A 20,780-nucleotide genomic window follows, 5' to 3' on the forward strand; every position below is an offset into this window, starting at 1 on the left:
AGCTCCGTGGCGCTTACTGGAGGTAACTGGTGGGCTAGTTGGCTCCTAGGGGACCTCTCGATTGAAGAGGAATGAATTCCCCAACTTAAAACGTGCCACAGGGCGTGTTTGCACAGTATCACCTCAGGCCCCGCCCCCTACCTTCACCACTGTGCAAACGCGCCCCGTGGTATGTTTTAAGTTGGGCGATTAAGTCCCCTTGAATCCTGACGTCCCCTAGCGGCCAACTAGGCCACCAGGTACCTCCAGTAAGCGCCACGGAGGTGCGTTGGAGAGAGGTGTAAAAAGGGGTGTGGCCTCATTACACCTCTCTGCAACGCAGCCCCCTGGTGCATACTGGAGGTTCCTGTTGGGCTAGTTGGCCCCCAGGGACCCCCAGTATTCAAGGGGAATTAGTTCCCCCTCTGCAAATGCGCCAGGGGGCGCTTTTGCAGAGTGGTGCAAGGAGGGGGCGTGGCCTCCGGCCCTATCCCGGTCTTTTTTTTTTTTCTTTTTTTTAGAAGGGGGGCTGTGTATCCCCCCTTCTTTTTCAATTTTTTTGGCCCTGGGGATCCCATCCCCCAGGGCCTGCCCCCAATGTTTTTTATAAAAAAAAAAATCTGAAAGGGGGCCGCGTGGCCCCCCTCCCGAGGCCATAATTTGCCCCGGGGAGCCCATCCCCCGGGCATGGCCCTTTTAAAAAAAAATTGAAATTTTTTATGGAGGGGGGCTGCGTAGCCCCCCTCCTCTGGCCACTTTAAGACCCTGGGGACCCCATCCCCCGGGGCTGGCCATTTAAAAAAAAAATGTAATTGGGGAGGGGGGGGGGGCCGTGTGGCCCCCCTCCCAGGCCACTTATGGCCCCGGGGACCCCATCCCCCGGAGCCTGGCCTCTGGACCCCCCCACGGTCCCAGCCGGCTCCCCGCATCCTGCGGGAGCCGGCATTGCTTTTACACATGGGGAGCAGCTAACATGCTGCTACCCATGTGGAAAAGCAATCAGCTTTGCTTCATTGAAGCGAAAGCAGATTTCCCTGCTCTCGCTTCAATGAAGCAAAGCAGTTTGCAATGACAGGGCGGGAGCCGCGAGGAAACTACAGTGTCCCGGGGGTGGGCACCCCGGACTCTGCAGGAGCCGGCCCTGGGGGGTGGCGGTCCCCAGGACCTATTCAAGGATCCAGGAGGGGGGCCGCGTGGCCCCCCTCCCACACTGACAAGTTGCCCCGGGGGGTGGCGGTCCCCGGGGCTGGGGGGGCTGCGAGCCCCCCACCCATTTCTCAATAAGCCCCGGGGGTGGCGGTCCTTGGGGCTGCGGGGGGGCCGTGAGCCCCCCCGCATATAGTATCTTTGAGCCCCGGGGGGTGGCGGTCCCCGGGGACTTTTTCTAATTTGGGCCCCCCGGGGGCCAATTACCAAAGAAGCACGGGAGCCCCGCGCTTCTTTTTTTTTTATTTTCGGCCGAAATTCGCGCTGGGTGCGCGAATCTCGCCGATTTGTTTTTAAAAAAAATGCTTTTTTTGGCCCTGGGGGTCCTTGTGGGACCCCCTGAGCAGGCCTAGGGGGTCAGGGTGTTTCTACCCTGCCCCCTTGTCGCGTTTTTCGCGTTTGTTTTATAGGTTTCTTGTGCCTCGGTTCTACCGAGGCACAAGATGGCTGCCAACACTTCCTGATCTGGAGTGTTGACAGCCAATTAGAATACAGCTGGTGCACGGCAGGGTGCGCGCTGGGTGCGGGGAGGGTGCGCGGATCGTCCAAGGCCATAGATATATCTATGATTTTACTTTTGATTTTCTCAGCAACTACTGAACGGATTTACACCATTTAAGCAAAAGGCACGAGTCTGAACTGAGGACTACCTCTTTGCCAAATTTGGTGTAATTCCGTTCAGCAGTTCGGACTGTAGCTGCGTCAACAGGTCCTACGGGAAATTACATGGGGAAAACGCGTTTTGGGACCCCCCTTTTTTCTCGGCCCCCGCTTGACTAATCACCATGAAACTTTCAGGATAGGAGCGGACCGGAGCTGGCCAAAAGTTTGGAAAATTTCGCGAAGATTCGTCAATCGGCGCCAACGTTATTCCAAATAGAATGTTGCGGATTTGCTATGGAAAATAGGTCCTAACTAAATCTACCTACTGGCGACCAGCTCATTTCGGGAGGACCAATGCCGAAATTATGACTCTCCAGCTCAGGGGGCCCATCCAGGGCAGGCATTAGGGATCTTCTGAACCTGGCACCCAAACAGGGTGAATTAGCGACTCACTACAAATACCACAATCCTGTGGGAACTCGCAGCCTATCAGCAGGCGGCATTTTGCATTTATGAGGGACGCGCATTGCCGAGTGTAAGGAGAGAACGGCCTTTGAAAAAGCATAAGCGAAACGCGTCAGGCCGCGACGTCTGAACTGTTGAAGTCTGCATTGCATTGTTGTTCCTGGAGTGCTCACTGAATCTGAAGGGCAACCGGTGAGCTTTAATTTACAACGCGGCACGCCTAGCCGTGGGGGAAGCACCACCGTTGAAATCAGAACGGGCCGATGAGTTGGGATATCGCCCAGCTCATTTCGGGAGGACCAACGCCGAAATGATGACTCTCCAGCTCAGGGGGCCTATCTAGGGCAGGCATTAGGGATCTTCTGAACCTGGCACCCATACAGGGTGAATTAGCAACTCACTACAAATACCACAATCCTGTGGGAACTCGCAGCCTATCAGCAGGCGGCATTTTGCATTTATGTGGGACGCGCATTGCCGAGTGTAAGGCGAGAATGGCCTTTGAAAAAGCGCAAGCGAAACGCGTCAGGCCGCGACGTCTGAACTGTTGAAGTCTGCATGGCATTGTTGTTCCTGGAGTGCTCCCTGAATCTGAAGGGCAACCTGTGAGCTTTAATATATATATATATATATATATTCACAGAAAAAAACATAGGTTTCAGGGGCGTTATAGTTAGGTGGACTTTTCACTTGTACAAAACGATTGAAATTCCCCCGTTATAGTTAGTTCAGCTAACTATAACTCGCGCGCCCGTAATGCACTGCTGATGACGTCACATATTACATCACTCATGACATGGTCAGTGACATCACTCATGCCATCACTGATGACATCTCAAATGACATCACTGATGACATCACTGATGACATCATCCAGTGAATGTGTGTTTTTCTGAAAATTACATATGTTTTATATATGTATATCTCAAGGTCGATGGAAGAATAAATGGGTATATAAGTGTCTAAATGGATGATTTATTTTTGAAAAATTGATTGTATAACTGACTGATTAAGTGTATCTTAGTGAATACATGGCTTAGTGAGTAATGTTTAAATATGTAAATATCTGTATCAGTCTCTCACTTTGTGTATAAGTGGCTGCATGGGTTGGTGAGTAGCTACATGGGTGTCTATATAGGTTATTAGTTAGTTTTTTGAGTATTAGTATGAGTGTCTGAGTGTCTGTATGGTTTGGTGGGGGTATTACGTAGTGCATAGGTGCATGAATGAGTGACTCACTGTTTGTATGTGTTGAAGACAGCATGTGTGCAGGACTGTATGGGTGGATGAGTGTGTGCATGGGTGTGTTAGTGAGTGAATGACTGTCTCAATAGTGTCTTTATGAGTAACTACATATGTTTTAAACTAGTATATGTGACTATTGGTGTACATAAGTGAGTATATGTGAGAGTGAGAGATTGAAAGAGTTCCTGTATGAATAAGTATATGTTTCTATAAGTGATTGTTTAAAAGACTAAGTATGTGTAAGTTTCTGTAGAAGTAAGTGTGGTGGTGTGTGTATAACTGTATATGCAAGTAAATGGATGTTTGATTCTTTATTAGCATGAGTGACTATGTGTGTGAGTAACTCTATGGATGAGTGGCGTTGTGTAACAGGATGTATAGGTGTATGAGTACATATGATGAGTGAGTACATGTATGAGTGACTGTATAGGACTGTTGGTGAATGAGTGGATGTGTATGTGGATCTTAGAATTACTGAATAGGCTGTTGTAACTGGTATTGGTATGTCCATTGTTCTGAAAAATTGTGTTTCTATTTTTGAATGTGTGTATCAAAGGTTATATTAGGGGGAGAGGTCTGCCACTCTATCACAAGGATGATGTCATCAGTGATGTCATCAGTGATGTCATTTGAGATGTCATCAGTGATGTCATCAGTGATGTCACTGACCATGTCATGAGTGATGTAATATGTGACGTCATCAGCAGTGCATTGCGGGCGCGCGAGTGATAGTTAGCTGAACTAACTATAACGGGGGAATTTCAATGGTTTTGTATGAGTGAAAATTCCACCTAACTATAACGCCCCTGAAACCTATGTTTTTTTAGGTAAATTTCTAAGGTTTTGAAATGCTAATTCCTAACTATAACGTGCCTGAAACCTATGGTTTTTTCAGTGAATTTCAAAGGTTTTTTAAATGCTAATTTCTAACTATGCCTACAGAGATAGGACATGTGAAGAAAGAAGAAAAAACGCACAGAAAGAAAAAAAAGAAATGCAGAAAGAAGCAACAGAAGTCCTCAAAGACGAAGAAAAGTGCAGGAAGAAGGATAACGTGCAGAAAGAACAAACAGAAGAGCAGAAAGAAGCCTTGTTGCAAAATCATCCTGTACCCTTAACTTTTTCAGACGGATACTGGTGGTAACTGAGTCTGACTAACCAGTCCTAGAGCCAGTGCTATGTTATAAGACACTCAGAATACAGTGAAAACACCTACATACACTAGGGAACACTATGCGTTGGGGTCCCCCTGTGATTAGCATGACCTCCTCTGTAAGCCGTTAGTATATAATAAGGCAGGGGATTAAAACTACCTCTTAAAACGCGCCACAGGGCACGTCACTTCAGGCCCCGTCCCCTCCCTTCCCCACTGTGTAAACACGCCCTGTGGCCGTATTAAGTTGGGAGATTAAGTCCCCTTGAATCCTGAGGGTCCCTAGGGTCCAACTAGACCACTAGGTACCTCCAGTAAACGCCACAGAGCTGTGTTGCAGAGAGATGTAAAAAGGGGCATGGCCTAGACCACCTCTCTGCAACGCAGCGCAGTGGCGCTTACTGGAAGCACCTGGTGGGCTAGTTGGCCCCCAGGGTCCCTCAGGATTGAAGGGGAATTATTTCCCCAACTTAAAACGCGCCACAGGGCTTGTTTGTACACGTTAACTCAGGCCCTATCCCCTCCCTTCACCACTGTGTAAACACGCCCTGTGGCCGTTTTTAGTTGGGAGATTAAGTTCATTTGAAACCTGAGGGTCCAACTAGCCAACTAGGTACCTCCAGTAAGCGCCACAGAGCTGCGTTGCAGAGAGTTGTAAAAAGTGGCATGGCCTGGACCACCTGTCTGCAACGCAGCTCAGTGGCGCTTACTGGAAGCACCTGGTGGGCTAGTTAGCCCTCAGGGGCCATCAGGATTGAAGGGGAATTATTTCCCCAACTTAAAACACGCCATAGGGCGTGTTTGCACACGTCACCTCAGGCCCCGTCCCCTCCCTTCCCCACTGTGTAGACACGCCCTGTGGCCGTTTTTTAAGTTGGGAGATTAAGTCCCCTTGAATCCTGAGGGTCCCTAGGGGCAAAATAGCCCACTAGGTACGTCCAGTAAGCGCCATTGCAGAGAGGTGTAAAAAGGGGCACGGCCTGCACCACCTCTCTGCAACGCAGAGCAGTGGCGCTTACTGGAAGCACCTGGTGGGCTAGCTGGCCCCCAGGGTCCCTTAGGATTGAAAGGGAATTATTTCCCCAACTTAAAACGCGCCACAGGGCGTGTTTGCACACGTCACCTCAGGCCCTATCCCCTCCCTTCACCACTGTGTAAACGCGCCCTGTGGCCGTTCTAAGTTGAGAGATTAAGTCCCCTTGAATCCTAAGGGTCCCTAGGGTCAAACTAGTCCACTAGGTACCTCCAGTAAGCGCCACAGAGCTGCGTTGCATAGAGGTGTAAAAAGGGGCATGGCCTCAGAACACCTGTCTGCAACGCAGCTCCCTGGGGCATACTGGAGATACCTGTTGGGCTAGTTGGCCCTCAGGGACCCTCAGTATTGAAGGGGAATTAATTTCCCAACTTACAACTGGCCAGGGGGCGCATTTGCAGAGTGCTGCAAGGAGGGGGCGTGGCCTCCGGCGCGATGCCGGTCTTTTATTTATTTTATTTTTTTAAGAAGGAGGGCTGTGTGGCCCCCCTTCTTTTTCTAATTTATTGGCCCTGGTGACCCCATCCCCCAGGGCCTGCACTCTCATTTTTTTTGTTCAAAAAATAAATTTGGCCCTCCCAAGGCCTTAATCGGCCCCGGGGACCCCAACCCCCGGGTCATGGCCTCTTTTTAAAAAAAATTCTTTAGGAGGGGGGCTGTGCTGCCCCCCTCCTCAGGCCACTTATGGCCCCGGGGACCCCATCCCCCGGGGCCGGCCTTTGTTTTTTAATATTTTAAAAAATATATATATTTATAGAAACACCTAGGACATGCTGGACAAACCGTATGTACCTATCACCATGACGATTTGCGTGATATTCATTAAAAGGTGACTATGCATACAATGAATCCACGTTGAATGTATTTACACCGCTAGTGAAGCTCTGACGTGTCTGACGCCCTACCGTGCCTAATCCCGGCGCCCCCGCCGGTGGGTACTCTCCAAGTAGACATCCTTGTTGTTTATTTATACAAATTTGGGTAGCTATTGACGGGCACATTTAATACACACGCACACCAAGCCATTCAAAGGGGATTCGACAAAAATTCGACCAAACTATGCAAGAAACCCCCTTCACGGTTAATAAAACACACATCCACCGCCGGATGCGTAATACTTTTTATTTTACTCTCTGGAAAGGAGACGAACCTCACTTGAGAGTCACAGCGTGCTCCTGGCTGAGCCCAATGCTGTGTTACACCCACCAGTGCCCGCCGAGTGCCACACACCTCTGTGTTGTATTCCACCAGTTAGTGCGTATGCTATGACACTCTCTAGCCCATGTGCACCGTAACACCACCCCGTGAATATGTTATGCCACACTTGCCTTCGCACGGGTTATATTGCCCCATCTAACGTGCCTTGCTCGATGCCTATGTTATAACGCACAGCGCTATGCCATACATATTACAATCTGGGATCCATATCTTTGTCACAGTGCATATGCAACGTTACACTCCCCAGCACATATTTTATATTACAACTTTAGAGACTAGTTAGGTTACACAACACTGCCCTGTGCATATTACACTCCAAGGCGCATATCGCATAGCACGCGCTAGTGCCTGTGCTATCACGCGCTCTCCAATGAATCTGTCATTGCGCACAACGTATTGCATATTATATTTCACGCCCGGTTCATCTTATATCACACTTTTTGGTGCATAGTTTATACCATACACTATATCTAGTTTTCATTTTCAATCGTGCTCTCAGGACTATGTTCTATATAACACTGCGTCCACCTACCCTTTTCACGGGCATTACATTTTGCAATGGGGGGGTGGAGGGTCAGGGGGTGTTTCTGCCAAGTGAGCCCGGAGTCACAGTCACAAACGTCCTCTTCTTCCTGAATAAAAGTGAGATTATGCTGCATACTTGTTCATATTTTAAGTAGTTCGCACAGACACACATTTTAAAAACAATAAAGTTTCTAATACCCACCTTCTCTGAACAGTTAGCTTGCTGACTCATCCACCTCCTCCCTATCCTCTGTTGTCTGAATCCATGGACTAGCCTCCTCCCTCCTGCCATGCATGATCTGATGTGCTGCCACTGCCCTCCATTTAGCATGATGTACCAGTCCACTCCTCCTGCCCTCCATTGCCCAATTCTATGGCCCATCATTGACCTCCTGCTTAGCCTCTGTGCTTTGCTTGCTGCCCCTATTCTCCTTCCCCCTGCCCTCCGATGTCTTTGTGCATGCCCCTGCTCCATCCTTTTTGCCCACCATGTTCCATGGACCTGCCCCTCCTATCTACTCTGAGTGTTCTGTTGAGCTGCCACTCCCCTCCCACCTGCCTAGCATTGTCAGATGACTGTAACCTGTCCCTGCCACCTCCACCCTGCCTGTCCACATGCCATGCCACTATCCCCTTCCTCCTGTCCTCGATGGTCCATTTTACTGCCACACCCTTCTGCCCTCCCTGGTCTGTTGTGCTGCAACTGCTCCTCCTGCCTGCCCGCGCGGTCTGTTGTGAGGCCCCTTCCCCTGAACTCTCTTGTCTGTGCCCAGGTCCTGACCCTCCCTTCTATCCTCCATGGTCCTTTGTGCATGCCCCTGCACCCTCCTTCTTGCCCATCATAGCCATTGTGCTGCCACTAACCCTCCCGCTTGCCATGCATTGTCTTCTGTGCTGCCATGGCCCCTCCCACCTTCCCTGTGTGGTCAGCTAGCTGCCCCTGACCCTCTCCCACCTTCCCTCCATGGTCTGTGTGTATGCCATCATAGTCTCATTGTTGCTCTCCATGGTGTGTCTTGTTTCTAGTGTCCATCCTGCCTGACCTCCATGGTCATCTTGCTGCTCCTGCCCTGCCCCCTTGCCCCCAGCCCTCTTTTTCCAGGTGCAGACCCCTATTCCCTCCCTCCTGGCTTGTCTGTTCCATTGTAATGCCCCTGATCCGTCCCTCCTGCCCTTTATGGTCTGTTATGCTGCAGCTTTCTCTCCTGTCTGTCCATTATGGTCAGCTAGCTACCATTGCCTCTTTCCCCTCTGTTCTCTGTTGTCCATGTGCATGGTCCTGTCCCCTCCCTATTGCTTTCTATGGATTGTTGTGCTGCACTCCCGTCCCGCATGCCCTGTGTGGTGTATTGTGCTGCTGCAAACCCTGATGCCTGCCCTGTAGGGTCAGTTTGGTGCACCTCTCCATGTCCCTCCTGTCCTCTGTTATCCGAGTCCATGTCCCTACCCCAATTCCTCCTGCCTACCATGATCCAATGTACCATACTTCCGAACAGTTTGAACTTGGTAAGAGGGAGATTTTGAAAAAAAACTGGGGTATTGATTTTCCCCTTTGAGTTACATTGAAAAAGAGGAGATTGTAGACAGGAGACAGATCAAATAAAACCCTTTTGAGCTTAAAAACATCGGACGTTTCCTGGCTGAAACGGGTCTGTTGGCATGTATGGTTGTACTACCACTGCCTCTTCCTTCTGCCCACAATGGTCTATTATATTGCCACAGCCTCTTTTGCCAGTCCTCTATTGTTGGTTTGTTGCCCCTGCCCCCCTTTCCACTGCCCTCCATAGTCTGTTGTGCTGCCACTGCCCTTCCTGCCTGCCCAGTGTGGTCAAATTGTTGCCTCTGCACTCTCCTACCTGCCTTCAATTTTCAGAGTCCGTGCTCCTGGCCTCTGCCTCTCAACAGTATCCCAATCAACAACTAGATTGCTAACATTCTATATTTATTACAAAAGTGTGGAACGCCTGACATCATCTTGATGTAATCAAAACTGTAATACCTAGAGCATTTCCTTTGGAAATTACATATATGAGAGGGTCTTATTTGCATCAAAATTATGGTTAGTGCTCTAAAAAACTAAAATGAGGACATATTTTTCAAATAGCGACAAAGAACTTTTAAATTATTTGTAATCTTTATGTTTTTTTTATCCAGTTGACCACTTGATTAAATTTTTCACCTAGTGGAGAGGATGTGGTGTTACTTCCAGAGCTGCAGACTTTGCAACTGGGGAACCAGGTTGGAGTTTCTGCTTCAGCTCAACATTCTGTGATTCTGGTCAAATCACTTAATCTCCCCATGTCTACAACCAAAATGAATTTGATCTTGTGTGATGTAACCAATGCTCATGTAAAGCACTCCAATACCTGACAAATCTGCACTATATAAAACTGCAAATACACAAAAAATAAGTGTTTTGCACACTTCTGTCATTGGGCTACATTTGGGCTACATCTGGGTGATATTTGTGCTGCATTTGGGCTCTTTTGTCTCTGGTGGCCATCTTGGGAGATTTATTTGTTATGAAGTTTCCTAATTTCCTCATTTAATGCAGTCTCCTCAGTAGGAAATGCTTTCAGTTTTTTACTTTGATTCCATCAAGAAGGCATTCAGATGTGTCACACATTTGCCATAAATTCAGATTGTTAGCACTCTATTTGCTTATTAGATCACTGTAGTAAAGCTACTGCTCACCAGGGAAGTCTGCTGCTGGTATTGAAAGTGCATGTTTCAGTCTGCATGTTAGAATTTTTTAAGGAAATACAAGAGGATTTGAGAAGTCACTCAAAATGTGCCCTAATTTTTCTTTCTGCAGCACTAATCATACTTTCTATGGCAAAATGAACGCCCTAATTTTGCTCCTTTTTAAATTAAATGTTTTAAGAGTTACCACTCTATTCCAATCAAGATGGCTTCAGGTGTGCAATACGTTTGTCATAAGTAGGACTGTTAGCGCTCTAGTTGTTCTTTAGAACACTCTGGGAAGCTGCAGTAGAACACAAAGGAATCAACTGACAGTCTCTCCCCTTGTTGGATGTACATGTTTTACTGAGAATGTCAGACTTCATTCTCACATGACTGAGAAAGATAATGTGAATTTACAGAAAATATGCTCTTAGTTTAGCTTATAGATCACCTTCCAAACCTCTGTGGAAAAAAGCATGAGAAAATAGTTTTCTTTCAAACATGATTCATGATATCACAGCAGAAGGCTTTTTCACATGGTAAAATCACCACACCACAATTCCTAAAATGAGTATGGTACCATCAACAAATGATTTATAATGTAACTAAAGTCTTAAAACCTTCTATTAACTGCAATGCTTTTTAATGAGGTGCTATCATGTATATTGGTCCCAAGATGACTGCCAACACTTCTTGGATGAAGAGCTGACAGCCAATCAGGTCTCACGATGAGATGTGTGGTTAGGCTCCGCCCAGATATATCTATCTTTTTAACTCTAATTTTCTCAGGAACTACTGAACGGATTTACACCATTTAAACAAAAGGCATGAGTCTGAACTGATGACTACCTCTTCGACGAATTTGGTGTGATTCTGTTCAGCAGTTCAGGCTGTAGCTGCGTCAACAGGTCCTATGGGAAAATGCATGGTGAAAACGCGTTTTGGGACCCCCCTTTTTTCTCGGCCCCCGCTTGACGAATCATCGTGAAATTTTCAGGATAGGAGTGGACCGGAGCTGGCCAAAAGTTTGGAAAATTTCGCGAAGATTCGTCAATCGCGCCAACATTATTCCAAATAGAATGTTGCGGATTTCCTATGGAAAATAGGTCCTAACTATAACTACCTACTGGCGGCTGCCAGTAGGTAATATATATATATATATATATATATATATATATATATATATATATATAGCGAAACCTTATAAAGAAACCACGCTTTGTTGGCCGCATGATGTCATAGATCCTGATAATATATCAATATATCTATAATAATAAGGCTATTCCACTTTTACAACTATAATCCTAGTTAGAACTTTGGTTCTAAAAACAAAAATTAGGAATTTGATAACTTCCAAGGTAATCTTTCCTTAAATTTAAGGTTGTGTTAGAAATGGGTGTCTCTAGTTGGCAGTGGGTTGCACCCTGTCCAAGTAGGGAACCTTGTTCTAGTCAGGGTAGGGGGATTGCACAGCTAAAAAAAACCTGCTCACCCCCATGGCAGCTTGGCATGAGCAGTCAGGTTCATCTCAGAGGCAATGTGTAAAGCATTATACATACACACACAGTAACACAATGAAAACACTACAAAATGTCACCACACCAGTTTAGAAAAATAACCAATATTTATCTGAACAAAACAAGATCAAAATGACAAAAATCCAACAAACACAAATCAGGATATGACTTTTTAAAATGTGCAAAATAGTTCAGTCCATAGGAAACTATGGATGCATCAATTTTATCACAAAGTACCTTGGATGCCTCAAAATGAAAGTCGAAAACAGGTGCGGGAAGGTGAGGTGCTGGAAAAGCAAAGTGGTGCATCAGTTTCTTACTTCCAGGTTAGAAATGCATTGGTTCCTTACTACCAGGAGAGGTGATGCGTCAGTTCCTTACTACAGCGAAGGGAGGTGATGCATCAGTTTCTTAATGTTAGAGGAAGTGATGCGTCAGTTCCTTTCTGCTAGGGGAGGTGATGTGTCAATCTCCGGACATGCGACCTTGGCTCCTTACTGCAGGGCCACGCCAATGAAGAACTTGGTGCACAGGTATGATGTGTCGAAAATCTGGACATGCTGGTTCGATGCGGCGAAACTGGCGATGCATTGATTTTTCAACCGCGAAGCAGGTGATGTGTGGATTTCTTCTGCCACACAGCAGGGCCTGCGTCGGAGTCGGAGAGGGTGCCACAGATTTCGGTGACAAGATGCTCAGGCCTCGGGCTGCACTGATCTTTTAGCCTCATGGCAGGTGTTACCTTGATTCTTCAGTCGCACCACACTAAGGTGCTGCATCAGGAGAAACAGATGTTGGAGGTCGATGCATGGATTTTCTTGGTTCCTTGCAGCAAAAGCCACCTCCAAGGGCCTAGATCTGGAATTGGCACCCCTTGGCAGGTCAGAACTCCCAGCCAAGGAGTTCAGTCACTGCAGATGAAGTCTTTGATGGCCCTGAGAATTCTTAACAGGAGGCAAGAACACACAATCCCGTGTAGAACCTTGGCAAGCAGGATGTAGAAGCAAAGTCCAGTACTTTCACTGCCCAAGACAGAAGCAGCATGCAGTAGGCCAGCCCAGCAAACAAGCAAGCACAGCGGCAGTTCCCCTCCTACAGCATCTAGCTCTTCTTCTTGGCAAAATGTCCTCTTAGTCCAGAAGTGTTCTGAAGTTATGGTGTCACAGCTCCAGTACTTATTCCAGTTTCTTTCCTTTGAAGTAGGCAAACTTCAAAAGAAAGTCTTTGTAGAGCACAAGATCGTGCCTTTTCTGACCTGGCTCCAGGCACACTACAGGGGTGGTGGAGACAGCTTTGTGTGAGGCCAGACATAGCCCTATTCAGGTGTTAGTGACAACTTCTCCCACCAATCTAGCTCAGGAAGACTCATTAGCCTGGTGCTGGGCCATTAGGATATACAGGCCACACATCATCTCCCTTTGTGTGACTATCTATACTGAATGCACCAATAGTCCAACCGTCACCCTCTGTCAGAAGAGTCTTACTTGAAGTTCCCCGGTTCTTCACAAAGCAGAATTAAGACTTTTCCCAATGCCTCTATGAGACCCCCTCCACGCTCCCCAAGAATATTTCTAGAGAGTATGAAGGAACTCCCAGTGGGGAAAGGGGATGGGGATAGAGAAGAGACAGCCTTGTCTTCTTCTACTGGTGTCGTCTATGCACTGCCACTTCTAGTACTCTCCTTTTGCTGTTTCTTCAATCTACAGATACTGAAACATAAAAGAACATATTACTACAGTCTAACCATGCTCTATGACTCCCTCAGTATTTTCTATGACTCCTCACAATGTACCCTTAAAGACTGGGGCTAATGCCGCTCTTCTATTCGTTTAGTAATTGGTGAATATACTCCACGGAGAGAGAGAAGTGGAGCAGTTGAAAATCCAAGGAATCCTTGTAGTCTTGTATTGGTAGGGTCTAAGTAATGTTCTCTATTTTCTAGTGATAGTCTAGGCAATCATATTTGTAATAACCTAACCTCTTTCGCTCTGCAGGTGAGACAAGAACCATAGAATACCCCAAGAGGAACGAAGGTTCAGGTAAGTAATATATTAGAATTAAACCATTTTTTGAAGTCTTTTAGAAAGTCCCAAGGGTACTTGCGTGACTGGTAAACAGGTGCTGGATGTAAGGAATGAAAGTCTCTGAAACGCCTCTGGAACGCTTCTGCTGAATTTTACTTCAAAACTCTCAGGCCTACTCCTTAAACTAAACTACTCCCTGGGTGAAGCAAGAAAACTATGCTACCGCCGAAAACTGCGCAACGGAAACTCTGACTACACTGATACTAAACACGGACGAATGCCTTAGCACTGCTGTTCCCCTGACCAGCTCTGTGAAGGGCGCGGTGCTGAGAGACAGCGCGAGCTTCAGCTGTGACCGAGGCCTCGCGCTCTTCATCAGAGAGCTGTAACGCTAACCCTGCACTAGCAGCCATCTTGGAGGACCACAAATTGATTAAAGAGGTCCAAGACTGGTTGTAATATTTTCTGTGAATTCGGGGTGCATTATGACACCTTTTGTTCAAGGGGACAGAGGTAGACCCCACTAGCTGACATGCTTTTTTATATCTTAGACCTTGGTTCCTGACACCCTCCCTCAGACGTGGATTCCTCAGCCAGGCAGAGGCACAGAAGGGTAAAGCAATAAAATGGCCACTTTCTGAAAGTGGCATTTTCAAACACGCATTTTAAAAACCACCTTCACAAAAAGATGTATTTTTAAATTGTGAGTTCAGGGACACCAAACACCAAATCTCTATCTCTTTCCAATTGTAATTTGCACTTGTATAAGGTTACAAGGCAGCTCCAATGATATTTTATGGGAGAAATAGGCCTTGTAATAGAGAGGAATTATATCAGCAGTATTTCACTATCAGGACATGTCAAAGACACCAGCATATGTCCTAGCTTTTAAATACACTGGACCCTGCCCATGGGGCTACCTTGGACACACCTTAGGGGTGCCTTAACCACAAACTCTGCAGTGGCAGGTCTGAGACATAGTTAAAGAGCTATTCATGTGGGTGGCACAATCTGTGCTGAGGCCCACTATTAGCATTTGATTTACATGCCCTGGGCACACACAGTGCAGTTTGCTAGGGACATACCAGTAAACCAAATATGCCAATCATGGATAATCAATGACTAATACCATTTACACAGGTAGCGCTTGCACTGATCAGCAGTGGTATAGTGCCCAGTTATTAAAACCAGCATAAATGAAATGCAGCACACAGTCAAAAACAGGATGACAGAATCAAAAAAGACAGGGGAAAAACACACCAAAGATGCCAGGTCTAATAGGTTGGTATCATAACACTTTGTCCAACCACTTCTAGTTTTTAGATAGACAGTGTAGCGACCAGATTTAATACTAACTGCTTCATGGAAAATGATAGCAGTACTAGTATATGTTTAACCCGAAATAGATATTTGTCCGGCTTTGAAGTTAGTAATCTCAGTTACTAATTTAGTTCCATCTGCTCTGCTTCGTTGTAGAATTAAAATAACATACTTGCCACTTCTTGCTACACAGAAAGTTGACACAAGATCTGTTTGACAGTTTGGGCATACCTTGTTTTGTGTAGCTTGTCTCACCATTCTGTCTATAGTTGCACTTTTGCAGTTTGGTAATGTTAAATAAATAAAACTCTCTGAAACTGTTTGTGTAGTTGATGTGTATGAGCAATCTTCACATTCATGGCTCCATGAATAAGTAAGACGAAATAAGTATTTACTCCTCTTCTAAAACAGCAAACATCACCATTAAAACTCCTGTGCATCCTCTTGAGTGTTTGGAGCAAACTGTACAGATCCACTACTTATATCTACAAGATCTCAAATGTGTCACGTGTAATGTGTGTTAGTTCAGTCACTACGCAGGCGTTGCAACACAGTATACTGTGCTGAGCACAATGTTTCTGTTCAACTGCATCTACAACACAATGTAATGCAAACAGTTAATTTAAGAGAACATTAACACAGCAGTTGACACTAGAGGGGTTTGACAACTGGTAACCAACAATATCTTCTTCAATTTCAATTGTTTGTTTCTTAATGACTTTGCACCACTTTTTCACTTCTTTCTTTGAAAGAACATCACTACACTGCTTTGAAAGTTTTCACTTTGGACAGATAGAGCATTCTCATAAACTGGATACTGTCCTCATTGAGGAGCGTAAAGACTTTGCAATATGTTATATTCTTTTACACAACTTGGATCTGCATTTACTCTGCTGTCATCAAATGCAGCTAGATACAAACCAAAGTCCTAATTGGAGACAAGGCTACATATGAAATAACTTTCTTGAACACTGTACTACCAATAATAATAAATGTTGTATCTACACTTAAACCTTGTGATTACCTGCACGGGCCGGTCCCGAAACCCAGTAATTAAACCCTTTCACACAATGATTGTCAGACATTGGGTGATTAATTTAGAAAAGGTGTGGTGACCCTGACCAACTTAATGAGCACAGTTTGGTTAGGTCAAAACAAAGTTTGTATAGAAACTTTGCTCAAACCCTGGCAGCTGTGGCACAAGCAGCAACCATTGTTAAAAAAAATGTATGTTAAGTTGAGGCATTACCACCATTTTTAAAAGTAAAATAACAACACAGTAAAACTCCCAAACCAATTTAGAAAAATAGAGAAACATTTTTTCATCAGAATTATAAAAGGGCAACTGGAGATAGGAATTTTTAAAGTCTTATGGCAAAAATCTCCTAGAAAAACTAAAGCGCCAGAGAAAAGCAAAAGTTTGCAGTTCAGTCGGGCATTTCAGTGTTGCGCTACTACTAAAGTTATGGGTCCCAAAAGCTCTGAGTGGGACAAAGCAGGATTTTCCAGCTGCCAAGGTAGCTGCTTTCTGCTTCAATAGATTAGTCATCTTCCCCGGTCCAAGGTTTTACCTTCAAATGCAGTCAATTTTTGGTTTTCAAAATCCTCTTGTGGGTCAAGTCTTAAAGCTGTGGCCAGGCGAGGCTCCACAAGGCTTGATCATTTTACGGCTAGGACCTGCAGTACCAGTTTATAATGAGGCACAATGCTGCAAGTGGGACAAACCTGTTTTTCTTGACCACTTTGGCTACCACCTCCCTGGACCGCAGGTCCAGTCCCTAGACACCAGCAGGAGTCGGGAGTCATTGAGTTGATCCCCGTCGTCCACCAGGATCTCTTTCTTCTGAAGTTTCTTCTTCCTCAGGTGGAGTCCTGCCAGATGCATGAGTATTCTAAGTAGGTGGTGGAGAGCTGCCAGGCTCATCCTGTGCTCTTGCCAGTGACTGGATAATTTTCCCTAACCAATCCTGGATGCTTTTATTCCCTAGGCCCTTTTGTCAAGTTTTAGAGGAACACATGAGAGAAAAGCCTCACGATTTCGATTTAGTAAAAGCCTTTCATGCACCATTTAAAGTAAGCAGAGATCAGGAAAGGAAGTTATGGAAAACAACTAGTTAGAGGTTAGGTGATCAGGCAATGCAGACTTCCTTGGAATTAATTCCAGATTCTTAAGAGGGAAATCTGGTGCAGGAATAGAAGTATCAGTATAAACCCTCATCATGCACTAGCTTTTGTCCCTGTTACATTTATCTTTTTTCTCAGGTATCTCATTGCTACTGTGGCTGTCACTGAGTTGGTCCCTATACTAATGTTGTTTTTCCTCTTTTGTTTTCTTTCCCTGCTGCTTTTATCTTGGCTATTCACTCACTTGGCCTTGCTTTCTGAACTATCCTTTCTCAGAATCTTGGGCCTTCCATCCTAGTTCCAGGTCACACGAGGAGCGCATCATTGTTCATGTACAAAGGCGTAAATTTATTACTATATGCAAAATACTGTGTACCAATTGCTTCTGTTCTGAATATACTAATCATTTCCTGTTATATTCTTTTCAGAATGCATTGAGCGATGGCTCTGTGTACCTCCTGGGCCAATATCCAGTGCCTGTTCTTAACCAGTATACCTTCCACCATTGTTTCCTCTGGTTTCTCATTGAGATTTTGTTTCCTTATTTCAGTTGGAATAGGCTCACCTCTGGGATTCTCATCAGGCACTTATGGCTAAAGTCCACTTTCTTCAAAACCTGACGCTACCTCCCTTTTCAGCACTTCACTTTACTATAAAATCACCCAGGAGTCCCTGATTCAAAATGGCAGAACCCTTTTGCCACCAGACAGGCCACTCCCCTATACAATGACCTCTCCTCTCTCCTGGCAGGCTCCAAACTGCCCCCTCCCTCACCCCCCACTGTGACTGGAGCCAGGTTGGCCAAGAGGGTCCTGGGGATGAACTGGAAAATCCCTTTCTGGCATCTCCAACTGAAGAGAAGTAGCATTGAGGCTTCCCTCTATTCTGCCAGCTGACCTATAACCACCGTTCCCTCATATGGCACATCTCTGCTAAAAAGCCAGTTGTTATCACCTTCCTTCTTTCTGGGCTCAGAGGGTTGTGCAGTCACAGAAACAAGAATATATACCCCAGCTCTGGAGGTGTGATGAGCGGCAGAACTGGTTTAAAGTGAGTTCTGGTCAGGCAGCCTAAATTACATTTTTATAAATGTATTTTTCCAATAAAGTGATCAAAAACTGATTCCACCATTAAATCAGATTGTGAAATTTCAGTGGAAATGAACTCAGAATGACTTTTGCTGTATTTTTTATAGCAAAGCTGTAGTATTAAATATTTTAATCACACCTGGGCCTGTCTTTGGTAAAATGCTGCTGAACCTACATACTGAAAATAGCCTTTAAACTTTGAGTCAGTGTGAGGGGACACTTTCCAAATACATGGTGTACCACTTTCTTTGTATATTAGACACCCTAAGTTGTGAGTTTACTAGGTGCACGTTAAGGATGATTTCATGTATAAAAAAATAGGGTTTCCCACATAGCAAAGTGACGTTTTCTCGCCATATGTTTCTGCAGTACCTTTAAACAGCAGCCAAACTACAGCGCCATGGTGCTCCTGGCAGCCTTATAATTTTGTTGGATATCGGGGGTAACAGATCAGTCTTGAAATGACGTTACTGGGGAAAAACAGGCCCTGTTATTCTATCTAATCCTTCTTCCTAGGCGGAAAATTTGCAAGAAATGGATTGAACCTTCTCCACCGCAAGGGATGGACTGGCTACGAGCAGTAAGAAGAACGGTGAAAATAGATACTGACCTGGAGTCCAATACGCGATCACATTCTATGATATGGGTGGCCTTCCAGAATTGGGATAGAGACATAAGTGCGTAACCCCTTCTGTCCAATGATTACACCTGCGTGGTTTGTGCAGCCAGGACACTGGAAGGGCACGAGCGCAGGAGCTATTGAAATATCGAAAAGCCTAGGGAGATACAGACTGGCTGACAGGCTATTATTTTGCATATAATGGTGGTATGAGGCCAAAAATAAATAAATAAATAAATAATAATTTTGTTGGATATCTGGGTGGTGTAAACACAGACTTCAGCCCACATTTAACTCTAATTCTATTGGTGCATTTGAAGGCACCTACAGTGGCCTTATAGCAAACTTAAACAGACTAATTGGGTGAAAACAATGTTACCAATACCTGTGGAGGGACAGAGCACAGCACTACGAACAGCAGTGTCACAGTACCTGCAAAAGTAGGGTAGAAAAAAAGGTGAAAAATCTAGCGTGACTAGACAGAAAGGGTGAGTTTGCAACAGTGATGCTAACATTTATGCAGCTTATTAAAAGCAAGGTCGAGGAAAATATGCAAAAATGTGAGCCTTCAGAATTGATCCAAATGTCATTGTCTCTGTTCCTGCACAAAGGTGCATCTTTAAGTTACCCTGGATGCGAATGGCGAGATTGAATAAGGTGTCTTCTCATAAAATGACACCTCAGGTGTGGGAGGATCTCAAGAAGTCTGGTGCACAACGGGCGTGGGGGTTTGTCCTTCTGTTATCTAAGTGTTCATTGAAAATGCTTGTGTGTAAAATGCAAAGTTTTTCAAAGTTAACACTGTTCTCAACTTTTACATAATGGAGCCCCCTTCCTTTTCAGAATTACATATGAACCATGAGGTTATCTTCCATGTGTTCTCTCTAAACCCTCACTCTAGTAGGATGTAGTGCTTTACAACTTTGTGGCTAGGTGCTTTATTTACATATACTTATGTGAAATACAAAGGCAGTCGTGGTTAGCTTGGCTCTGAAACTTTAAGCACCGTAGGCCTCTTCCAGCACCAGAAATATGGTTACACCTGCTAGGCCCAGTAGGCATAATGACTACAGTATTTTGTGTACCGGTAATTTGTGTAGTAGGCTTTTAGTTATATCCTGGTAGAAAGAAGTGCCATGGTGCCAGATGTTGTTGTCCTCTACACCCATGTGAAGCAGATGAAATAAAGTGGGCCACTTTCCTCAGTCTAAACTCTAGTAGACAAAAAATATGTCTGTGCCTTCCTTGGAGCCATGTGTTCAGCATCCAGGACTCACTTTTGCTTGGGGAGAAATACCGCTTGTTAAATTGAGAGGAATGTAAGTCTTAAGCAGGAGTCCACATCCACACATGATGAAAAGGAGAGGGTTCAAATGCGCTAGCCGTGGGCGAAGTTTCAACTTTTTTCTCCCAATCTTCCGATATTTCTCCCAGAACCTACAAAAAGATGCCTAGGACATGATGTTCTAAACGAGATGTGCTCTTGCATGGAAATTGGGGCTTTGCAATACTCGTGTGAGGAAGGGTCATCCGCAGTACCTTCCCTTAACACCGTTATCATAATCATAGTAGGCATATCACGTGCTATTCGGCCCCCACACTTTGCCCCCCCCCTTTTTCCCACCACAAAAGCACCATACAAGTAGCTGGTCTTCACTGCGTAGTCTTTATTAAATCTCAGATAACGCCATACTTTATGCTGATAAACAGACATCATTAGACCAACTTTTATTACAACCCAACCAACACACATTGCTAAACATAGGGTTGTGCAGTATTCATTTTACCATTGTATTTACAAATCTGGATCTCCAGAGCCACACTTGATGCGGGTTGTACCAGCAGGCCACAACTCCACACTTGATGCGGGTTGTACCAGCAGGCCACAACCCATCTCCATTGCTTCCAATGTGAGGTAACTACCCGTCGTCTACCTCTAGCAACTGCCACCAGGGCACTGCTTTGCGCATTTCTTG

The sequence above is a fragment of the Triturus cristatus genome, chromosome 12 (assembly GCF_964204655.1).
Source record: "Triturus cristatus chromosome 12, aTriCri1.1, whole genome shotgun sequence".
NCBI classification, from domain to species: Eukaryota; Metazoa; Chordata; class Amphibia; order Caudata; family Salamandridae; genus Triturus; species Triturus cristatus.